General features: G+C 39.9%; 2 long non-coding RNA genes across 2 annotated transcripts; both read left to right on the top strand.

Moving 5' to 3' along the window:
- Nucleotides 1–5,902: 5,902 nt before the first annotated feature.
- On the top strand, nucleotides 5,903–7,448 carry LOC130189283 (uncharacterized). Its single transcript, XR_008830739.1, has 4 exons — nucleotides 5,903–6,318; nucleotides 6,814–6,982; nucleotides 7,077–7,168; nucleotides 7,263–7,448. It is a non-coding gene; the product is annotated as an uncharacterized LOC130189283 (long non-coding RNA).
- Nucleotides 7,449–7,810: 362 nt separating this feature from the next.
- LOC130189011 (uncharacterized) lies at nucleotides 7,811–10,913 on the top strand. The gene is made up of 2 exons (XR_008830692.1): nucleotides 7,811–7,877; nucleotides 10,443–10,913. It is a non-coding gene; the product is annotated as an uncharacterized LOC130189011 (long non-coding RNA).

A 10,913-nucleotide genomic window follows, 5' to 3' on the forward strand; every position in this document is an offset into this window, starting at 1 on the left:
TTTCGTTCCCTTTGGTCGAACTCAAAGACATCAGAGCCTCAAACTGACACTTTAAAACTCATGAACTGATCATGTTTTTCATGTAAAATCTTAATCTGTGAAGTCACTAATTGTTGTGGACTAAATGTGAACAACAGCTCCACACGAAAGGCAAACACAATGTAAAGTCTTCTAATCCGTTTGGATCCATACAAATGTGGAATTTAAGCATAAGATTAATTAAATGTTAAAATATTTACGTTGCTTCGACGTGAACTGAAACATAAATGTTACGCAACACACACGTCACCGCGGCTGCCTGTTGGATTCGAGCCCGCTGCTATCGCTATCGTAGCATAAAGCATGTTGGCGGTTGTGTCATGCAGTCGGGTGGCGGCGTGCCTCCCGTCTCAGGAAAGTAACTTCATCTTTCTCCCTCGTGTTTTTGTTTGCTGTGTTTTGGTTGAACCAGCTAACAGCGCCGTGTGACCGAGGGGTGAAGATCTGAAGAGCTGCTTGTGGTCTCAGGAGGAACCGCGTGGTCGTCCTGCATGTTTAGTCACGGGGCCAAAAGGCCTCGGGTCAGAGGTCACCGACATTGACCCAGTTCAACTCTCTCAGGACCGTCCAGAATATAACGACGAGTCAGAAGAAGCAGCAAAAGGAGCAGAGGAGAAAACTACAAGGCAGCAGCTTTCACTCATGAATGAAGCTGCTTCTTCTGCATCTGCTTCACCAGCTGCGGTCACTTTATCATAACCCCAAAAAATTCACAAGAATGTGATGTTTTTTGTTTTTTCTAATGGTGAAAGCTTTAAAACACCCTCCTCGAGGCCAGTTAAGTGTTAACTAACATGTCCCAGTCCACTGAAGCTTTTTCCACCGCTTTATTGGCAAACCACACACATGTTTTTCGAATAAATAAATAAATAAAAGAAACTTTTCCACATTTCAGGGTTTGTTTCTAAATATCACTTTCCTCCAGAAGAAGAAGGAAATCACCGCGGTTTGCAGTAAAAGTGATTAAAGTGTGTCGCGCGGGGCGGCGGGTTCCCGGTGGCTCTCGTAGAAGTGTTGCTGTCACACAGAGAGCTCTGCAGGCTGCATCCCGAAAATATGTTATCACATGTTCTGTCACTGGCAGCAGGCAGTCCCGTCTCTCACCACACGGTTTGAGCATTTTTTCTTCTTTTCTTTCATCTTCATGCATATATTTTAAAGATGTACAAGAAGACATCTGGTTCCTCAGCAGCAGATAAAATGAGCTGAGCATTTGAGAGTCACTCATCTCCTTCCTCTTCACTTGGGCTTTGAAACCAACAGCTGCCTTCCTCCATGTGTTGACCTGTAGGGTTTGGAGTATATATGCTGCTCCACAAACAAATATTACCATCTTAGACGACTGAAGGTCTGCACTGTAAAAAAAGAACGTAGATTTTATAGTGAAAAACTGTTAAATCACAACAGTAAGAGACCGTTAATTCAAAATAGGTTATATTCCGTTTCTATCACATTGCAACACCGTATATGTATATATCAGCCCAAACAGTAATTTATGCATGTATTTCTTGTAAAAAATACATTTTGTCACCGTTAATTGTACTAAACATTGTACTGATAACGGAAATACACCGTATTATGAACAATAATCAATACCGTAATTTTTACATTAATAACTTTTAAAAAATACAATCTGTCACTGTTAAATGTATGGACTACTGTGCTGACAACTGAGCTATAACGTTTTATGAAAGTAACAGCCAGCCTTGTAATTTTCACATTTATTGTTTGTACAAAATACAGTTTATAACTTTTAATTGCACTAAACATTGTACTGATCACGGAAATATACCGTAATATGAACAACAATTAATACCGTAGTTTTTGCATATCTTACTCTTTAAAAATACATTCTGTTACTGTTAAATGTATGGACTTTTGTGCTGCAAATGGAAATATAACGTATTAGGAATTTAACAGCCAGACCTGTATTGTTTGCATTTATTATTTGTAAAAGATACAGTTTGTCACTGTTAATTGCACGAAACATTGTACTGATAACGGTAATACACCGTAATATGAAAAGCAATCAATACTGTCATTTTTACATTAATAACTTTTAAAAAATACAATCTGTCACTGTTAAATGTACGGACTACTGTGCTGACAACTGAGCTATAACGTTTTATGAAAGTAACAGCCAGCCTTGTAATTTTCACATTTATTGTTTGTACAAAATACAGTTTATAACTTTTAATTGCACGAAATATTGTACTGATCACGGAAATATACCGTAATATGAACAACAATTAATACCGTAGTTTTTGCATGTATTACTCTTTAAAAATACATTTTGTTACTGTTAAATGTACGGACTTTTGTGCTGCAAATGGAAATATAACGTATTAGGAATTTAACAGCCAGACCTGTTTTGTTTGCATTTATTATTTGTAAAAGATACAGTTTGTCACTGTTAATTGCACGAAACATTGTACTGATAACGGTAATACACCGTAATATGAAAAACAATCAAAACTGTCATTTTTACATCCAGAACTTTTAGAAAATACAATCTGTCACTGTTAAATGTACGTATTAATGTGCTGACAACCGAAATGTAACGTATCATGACTGTAACAGCCAGCTCTGTAATTTTCACATTTATTGATTGTACAAAATACAGTTTATAACTTTTAATTGCACTAAACATTGTACAGATTATAGAAATACACCATAATATATCTAGGAAGGCTTGACCGATCTTAACCAGAGTGGTGTCTCGCTATTGAACTTCTGTGCTCGCCACGGCATGTCCATAACGAACACCATTTTCGAATATAAGGTGGATCATAAGTGTACCTGGTACCAGAACACCTTAGCCAGAGATCAATGATCGACTTTGTAATTGTATCATCTGATCTGTGGCCATATGTCTTGGACACTGGGTGACCTGTTAGTGAGGGTGAATAGGAATGTCTGGCGGACGATCCTGTCTGGCAGGTCTTCAACTCCCACCTTTGGAAGAACTTCTCACACTTCCCGAGGGAGGATGGGGACATTGAATCCGAGTAGACCATGTTCAAAGCCTCTTTTGTGAACCCAGCCGCTAGGAGCTTTGGCCAGAAGGTCATAGGTGCCTGTTTTGGCGGCAACCTGAGAACCTGGTGGTGGACACCGGGGGTGTAGGAAGCCGTCAAGCTGAAGAAGGAGGCTTTTCGGGCCTGGTTGGCCCAGGGCCTCCTGAAACACAGCTCTGTAAAGTACCAGCAGGCCGGAAGGGCTACAGCTGTGGTGGTCGCAGATGCTAAAACAAAGGGATGGAAGGAGTTCGAGGAGGGCATGAAGAAGGACTTTCGGTTGGCCTCAAGGAGGCCATATCCCTGGCAGAGGTGGCAGGCGCCTGGGGTGGATGAGATCCACCCTGAGATGCTGAAGGCACTGGACATTGTTGGGCTGTCTTGGCTGAGATGCCTTTTCTACTGAGTATTTTTATTTTGGAAACATTGTTTTGTAAAAATAACTGCTTTCAAGGCATTTCTGAACATACCAATGTCTCCTCTTTTTACAATGACAACGTTAGTCACACGTTAGTAAAGCTAGATACACGTTAGTAACGTTAGCCACACGTTTGTAACGTTAGACACGCGTTAGCTAGCAAGAAAGAAAAGATTGACAAAACGTATCTAAAGGGAGCTAGCGCACCAACACACACATACATGGCGACAGCGTCAGATAAGATAATATTAGTAACACTAACGCTCGCTTACTAGTGCAGAAAAGTGTCTCCCTACTTCTCTCTGAAAGTCATGTATACAGCTAACAGTAACTTTCCTTGAGAAGACGACTGCTTCTGGGCCCCAGAATTCGTCTTGCTCACTCTCCCAAGTCCTCGTACTCCCATGAACCGATACCAGAGCTACAGATGCACTACAGATACTAACTGCACAGCCTCGCCTTACAAGAGCATATACGTCCATTTTACATGTTTATAATACAATTCAAACATAAATATTAACATAAACCATAAATAAGACTCGAGAGGACTCGAAAATGACTTGAGAGTTCCCCAAGTTATGTAAATATTATTTTTTATAACCCTAGCTTGATGCTACACATGATTGGTGCACTATCTTGGAAAGATCACAACCCACGGAATCCGCCAATTTGGCCAAAACCACTGTCAGACAAAGCCTCAGCAAGATATCAACCACATTCCACTGTGAAAAAACTGAAATGTGACTTACTTATGGATTAAACAATACTTGCTTCGTATGTATTGGTGCATCTGCTTGAGCAGAGCCCCTCTGTTGTGGAACCACAGGCTTCCAAAGTCCAGGAAGAAAGTTAGGGCATTTTGGCTCTCAGCGGACCAAAACCTACGGTTCACGAAATGTGCACTAAACGAATTACTAAAATATTTAACTTCACTTAATCAAAGTAAAACTTTGCGGAGATACACTTAACACACAATGCTATTTTATAGGAGGGAAAAAAGCGATGATATGCATAGTTAAAAAGAGGAAATACATCCTGAAGTGTTTCTCTTTTCGGAAGTTCAACTCTGAGAGAAGCAAGTGTCCATTGATATATGAACATATGGTCTGTGTCTGCGTCATAGGAAAAACTAACAATTCTATTGGAAATAATGCAAGATAATTCAATCTGATTCATGTTTATACTGGTGAAAGAAATGACTGTATTGTGATTGACTTGACTTTATTTGATATGGACATCACCATTGCATTAGAATTGTAACTGTGATGCACTGTGTTGAAAACTGTGGCGGCCATATGGGCTCTATGGCAGATATTGCTATAAAAACTGCATTTTCAATTCTGTAGACAGTTCCATAGTTTTTCTCCTTGAACAGAGAAGACTGTTGTCCAAATGAGGTCTTGCACATAGAAATACGACAGTTCCCGTTTCCTGAGGCCCGTGTGTTCACTCTGCTGGTGTGCTGGTGTCTTGTAACAAATTATTTAAGAAGGGAAGGAGCATGACCATGTTGGCCTTTCAAAAATAAGCTTTAATCTTGTATCGCTTAAAAAGCTTTCAAAGTTGAACATAATGTTTTTGCAAGATCTGACAATGGTGCCACCTCATTGTTTTTTGTCCATAATTTTGATGGGTTGTATAGTTGTTTGTGAGGCTTGTGACCAGGTGATGCAGTATGATAGGTGTGAGAATATCATGGCATGCATGTAAAGCTGGGCTGTACTGAATGGCAGATACTTTCTGATGAATCTGAAGCAGTTGAAATATTTTTTAACTTTTTTGCTGATGTTACGTACTTGTATACACAGTAATATAACTGTGAAAACTAGAGAAACGTGTTACAGTGCAACACTTTGATTTTTGAAAGACGTTTCATCACTGTTTCAACATTCAACATGAACTAAGATTAACCAACAAACAAAACAAAATAATAAGTTATAGTTGCCATTTAGTCTGCCCATTCAAAGCAGTGGAGACTAACCTTGTACCCCTTGCTTAAGTTCTCCTTGTTTTGACGAACTTTTTTGCAGAGCCTAAATGCATCTCACCCCATCCCCCACCCATGCTTGCAGGTGCAGATCTCAGGAGAGAACGGGGGAAAGGGGAGACAGGTGGAGAGATAGAGAGAAACACATAGAAAGAGGGAGAGACAGACAGAGAGAAAGAGGGGAGGAGAGAGAAAAAGAGAGAGATAAGTGACTGTTAAAAAAAGAAGAAAACACGACGTAGCCTACATGACGTTTGGAGATTGAACTTTTCAAGTCATTTTAGCGCCATTTCTACGCGCTCTGCATAGTTGGAACAACGGCCTGACTCCAAGCTACATTTCTTCTTGAAGTAAGAAACATGCCTACATCATTATCTCAGCTATATTTTAATTTGAGGCTTTGTTTTCTACAATTTTGCATCGCCTTTGCAAAAACGTTGATGTAATGTAGGTTATGGGTTTCTGCATTGAACATTAGCTAGCTAACGTTAGTTTACCAAAGGTTGGCTAAGAAAATGTTTAATTGTAATTTCTGTGGCAGCTGGTCGGTTAAAACACAGAGGGGTTATGTGCTTCATTGCAAACTTCATAGAAATGAACCACGTTGTTTGTTTAAGTGCTTTGAAGCTGGTTGAAAACAGACCTTTGTACAAACGTGTTTTGCAGGCTGTCACAAAGCTGAAAATTCTTAGAGGACAGTTGGAGGGCTGCTCAGAAGACGTGAAAGACATGGTGCACCTTCTTCTCCTATTTTGATGAAAAGGAGGAGAACCTCTTCCACTATGTCGAAGAATCATGTCTGGCAGACGAAGTAGTAGTGGAAAGCTTGCCTGTCACACCATGCATCATTGTATGTGGTAAGTTGAGATTCAGTTTTACTGAAGAAACCTCTAATATAAGGAAATATTGCATGACATACATAGTCTTGTTATGAAGTGCGATTGTGTTTCTTCCCCATCCAGTGGTATCGTCTTCTACATAAGAGTGTAATAGATCCTTTAAGTTAGACCTGTCAGCTTCTTTCCTGAAGCTTTACACTGACTCTTCTGCTCCAAAATAAATGAAATGGACCAGCAATCTTGAGCTGAAAAAAGTTTAGAAGAATACACATTTGTTCATTCGGTTATTGTTATTTATTTTTCAAAGCCTTTTACCAGCCCAGAATGGTATTGTTGGCTAGTCAAGATCCACCTCATCAATTTTGGAGCAGAACAGTCCCAAACTTGGAGGATCTGTTACACTTGTATGGAGGAGAAAATACCACTGGATGAGGAAGAACCACTTTTTATGATCGATTTTGGAATGGTAATGGCTGGTTTACTGTTAAATATTTTCTACCTGTATCTTTGTAGGAACCTCCTGCTATGCCTCAAGGCAGTTCATGCTAAGTGTAGATGGCAAGGTTGTGAATGACCAAATCCCAAACTTTGTTTCTGCCATCTGTTTGATGTTTGGAAGCTATTACTGCTTCAATATCCACTATCCTGTGGTTCTGGGCTCCACACTTGAGTTCCTTCAGAGGTAAAGTAATATATATATATTTTTTAATTTATTTCCTCATTTAGAGCTAATCACTGTATATAGTGTTTGATTATGAATTATTGTGTTCACAAAGGTGTTTCTTCCTGATCAATCCAGAGAAGGGCACAAAAGTTGAAACCAAGAAAAACAAGAAGCAACTTTCAGTGAACTTGAGTTCCTTCAGAGGTAAAGTAATATATATATTTTTATTTATTTATTTCCTCATTCAGAGCTAATCACTGTATATAGTGTTTGATTATGAATTATTGTGTTCACAAAGGTGTTTCTTCCTGATCAATCCAGAGAAGGGCACAAAAGTTGAAACCAAGAAAAACAAACTTGTTATATCTTGCCAGAACAAACTTTTCAGATAAGCAAGGTAGGTAAGCTACTAGGAGGGACTTTGCAGAGCTTGTTGACTAGCCATGCATTTGATTTAATAAAGCTGTCCCTAAGGAAAATTCAAGCCTTTGTTTCAGTGCTTTTGTTTTGTGGCATTTCTAAGAAGAATCTCCTTTTAAGGTAAGTAAATTGCACATATATGTAAATATTTAAATTAGTAGAAGAGCAGTTTGAACAGGTAATTAAGACAATGTACTCTTATCTTGTAACATTTAATGAATTTGCCCTTGCCACCTTTCAGACATTGCATTCAAACTTGAGGTGCTGGTTTTCATGACACGCAGGAAACGGTAAGATTTTAATCCATTTAAATGCCAAAAGCAAGCAGGTTTATCTTTTTTATTTGTACTTTTAAATATATTTTTTTGTCATTTGTGTTTTATTGGACAACAGAAGTAGAGAGAGACAGGAAACACTGGATTGAGAGGGAATGATCTGCAGCAAAGAGCCCACGAGGAATCAAACCTTTGTAACGATATACAGGCTTAACCAGGTAAGGCATTGTTTTTGTTTTTGAGTGTGAATTTAGCCATTTCATTTAAATTTACAAAGTCAAAGTTGATGCTTTGTTTTTTTGTCCTCCGCTCATTCTTTATCTCCTCGTTCTTTATCTCCTTGGTTGTGTCTCCTTACGACGACACAACCACTTAAAGTAGTGGTTCTCAAACATCTTTTGTAAATCACATCATTTTGTGACTCCATCTGTGCTTTTATAAATACTAGAATAAAGAAAATAGCAATCACTTTCAAGTAAACCAGATTGCTCCATCAGACCGTAAAAAATTGCAATCACTAGAACAATGAAAATAAAGTTATATTTGTGAGGAAAAAAACCTAATATTTAGTTAAAACTTAATAGCTTATTGTGGAAATGCAGATATAGCTGTCTGCTTTTCATGCAACATATTTTTCGATGCTCTCTGTCTACTGGTGTGAGTGTGCTCTGCTCAGTGCTCACCTGTGTGCGCGCACGTGTCAGTGCACCCCCCTAATATAATGGTGGGGAAACACTGCATTTCATTTCTAAGACATCTATCTTTCCCAAAAATCAACCCTAAATAGATGTGCAACTGTGTCTTTACTAGGGTTGGGTACCGAAACCCGGTGCCAATATGGTACCGGTTCCAATACAACCGGTATTACCCGGACCGAAACGCAACGCACATTTCGGTGCTTCTTTCCGGTGCCTGAGCCGATTGAAATTGAAAAAAACTATTGTTGTGAACTTCTCTGGTGACTCCGCCCTGTCAGCAGGTTACGAGCCTCTCATATTTAACTCTGACAGCGGAGGCTGCGCCGTGTGTGACTGCATGAACCCGTGTCGAGCACACCAGCGTCAGGCTGGACGCGACGGGGAGACCGTCACCGGTCCCCCTGAACACGGGGAGACCGATTATGACGAGCAGCCTGAACTCAGATTAGTACCGGAACGTTGATTGCAAGTCTTGCATTCATAAAAGTAGGCCAAGAAATAATAAATTAGCCATTATAACCATGCTTAAGCTAGCGCTAGCTCGTAGCTAACACGAGCTACGAGCGTGACAGTCTGCTCGCAGATGTGTTGATGTACAGCGGTCCCGGCTGTATACCCGGTGTTACCGGGAATATAATGACGGAGGAATAAAGACCGTGGGGCGTCACTTTGTTTCAGTGTAACTCTCGCTGTCAGAAGCAACACATTATTTGTCACGTGTCATCTTCAGCACCTCTGATTGGTTGTTCTCTTTGCCCATCAAAACAGTGATAGGATTAACCCTATAAGGTCTGCACATGGCAATACATATCACATCATATCATGGAGAACATATATAGTGAATGTTAACAGTCTGATATCCGTTGTGTGTCGGTGCTCCATGATAACGGCTTCTACAGGGAATATGGCCGAAGAGGTTTTTAATGTCCTCATTGTGCGTTTTAAAAAAAAGTATCGGTTCAGGCACCGTTTAGGCACCGGTATCGTTTTAAAAGTACCGGTTTAGCACCGGTATCGGAAAAAACCCAAACGATACCCATCCCTAGTCTTTGCACACAAGTGGTCCGTACTCTTATGCTCATTTAATGGTAAATGCAGGAGGGCATTGGACTGAGTCTCCTTATCAACAAAAATCTAACTATGGCGGAGGCAGATATAATATCTTTTGTACACTGAGTATTTAAAAAAAATTCCAGGATCTGGACTCAGGCAATCAAGACTATCATCACGTGAAACAGTCGAGGCATCTGTGTAGGCTGCAAGATGACAGAAATTAAACACATGTTGATGCCTTTGTACTAAAATGTGTCCTTTTTTAACATTCAACCTGACTCTTATTCATTTTGATTAACTATAAAAGTGTTCAGAGTGCTGGTTTCTTCTAGGTCAGCGGTTCCCAAACTCAAGAATGCCGCGGCCCAATTTGAAATCTGAAAATCTCTTCATGCGGCCCCACGGCGGCGTTGTCGACGGGGTAGTGAAAGTGTGCGCACCTATGCGCGCGGATGTGTCGGGGTGCATCACGGCAGGGCGATGCGACCCGGGAAGTGGTAACGGGGTGCTGAGCGATTAAACATCTCTTGTTCTGCCTGTTTTGTGATATACATGCCAAAAAGGCGCCTAATATTTCTTGACTGAAGTAATATCGGCATTATAATTATTATAACTATGATGATTTTTTTAGTTGCCTATTTTGTGGAGCCCCCTCAGGACTCGGTGCCCTACGCGCAGCGCGTAGTGTGCTATGGGAGCGGCGTTGATCAAAACATAAACTAAGATTTCCCGCTATTGACGAGATACAAGACACGTCACGGATCAAAAATAGGTCAGATAAAAGAATAACACGTAATTTAAATCATAAATATTTTAATATTAATTTCAAACTTTTCAAAATTGAAAATTAAAAACATTTTATTTATTTATTGTAAATGACCTCTCGCGGCCCACCTGCAGTACCTTCACTGGCCCACACTTTGGGAATGGCTGTTCTAGGTCATTGAAGCTCAGTTTAACACCAGAAGGCAGTGAATGTTTCTCTGCTCGAGGACTGCATCCATCTAACTTTGCCTTTGTTTCTGTTTTGAGGCTGCAGAGAGGATCCTCCCAATCCACAGTGAAGATGGTCAACATGCGAGTCCTCAAGCAGAACTTCCTGAACAGCTCCGCTTCCTGAACTGTGTGTCCGTGTGAGACCCTATGACTCGTTATGATCAAGTGGCTAATCTTTTCATGTTTATTCATGATATACCTTCATGTCCACATGCTGTTTCTTCAAGATCTCAACAATGCCTTGTGAGTATACGGTTAAGTTATTGGATCAGTGCAACCTGTTTCTCACATAGAATGTTAGTTTCTTAAGGTTTATCAACGATGGTCTGTATCTTGATTTACAATAGGCGTTATTTGATATTTCCATTGTAATTTACAATAAGTGAATGTTGACTGTAAAATCTATGCCAACCAATTGTAATACGTTGTACCATATTTTTTGCAACGGAATTTGGGCAACTGCTGGCCATTTACTTTGAACTTGGTAATAAAATACCGTAACTCATA

The sequence above is a fragment of the Pseudoliparis swirei genome, chromosome 23 (assembly GCF_029220125.1).
Source record: "Pseudoliparis swirei isolate HS2019 ecotype Mariana Trench chromosome 23, NWPU_hadal_v1, whole genome shotgun sequence".
Classification (NCBI taxonomy): Eukaryota; Metazoa; Chordata; class Actinopteri; order Perciformes; family Liparidae; genus Pseudoliparis; species Pseudoliparis swirei.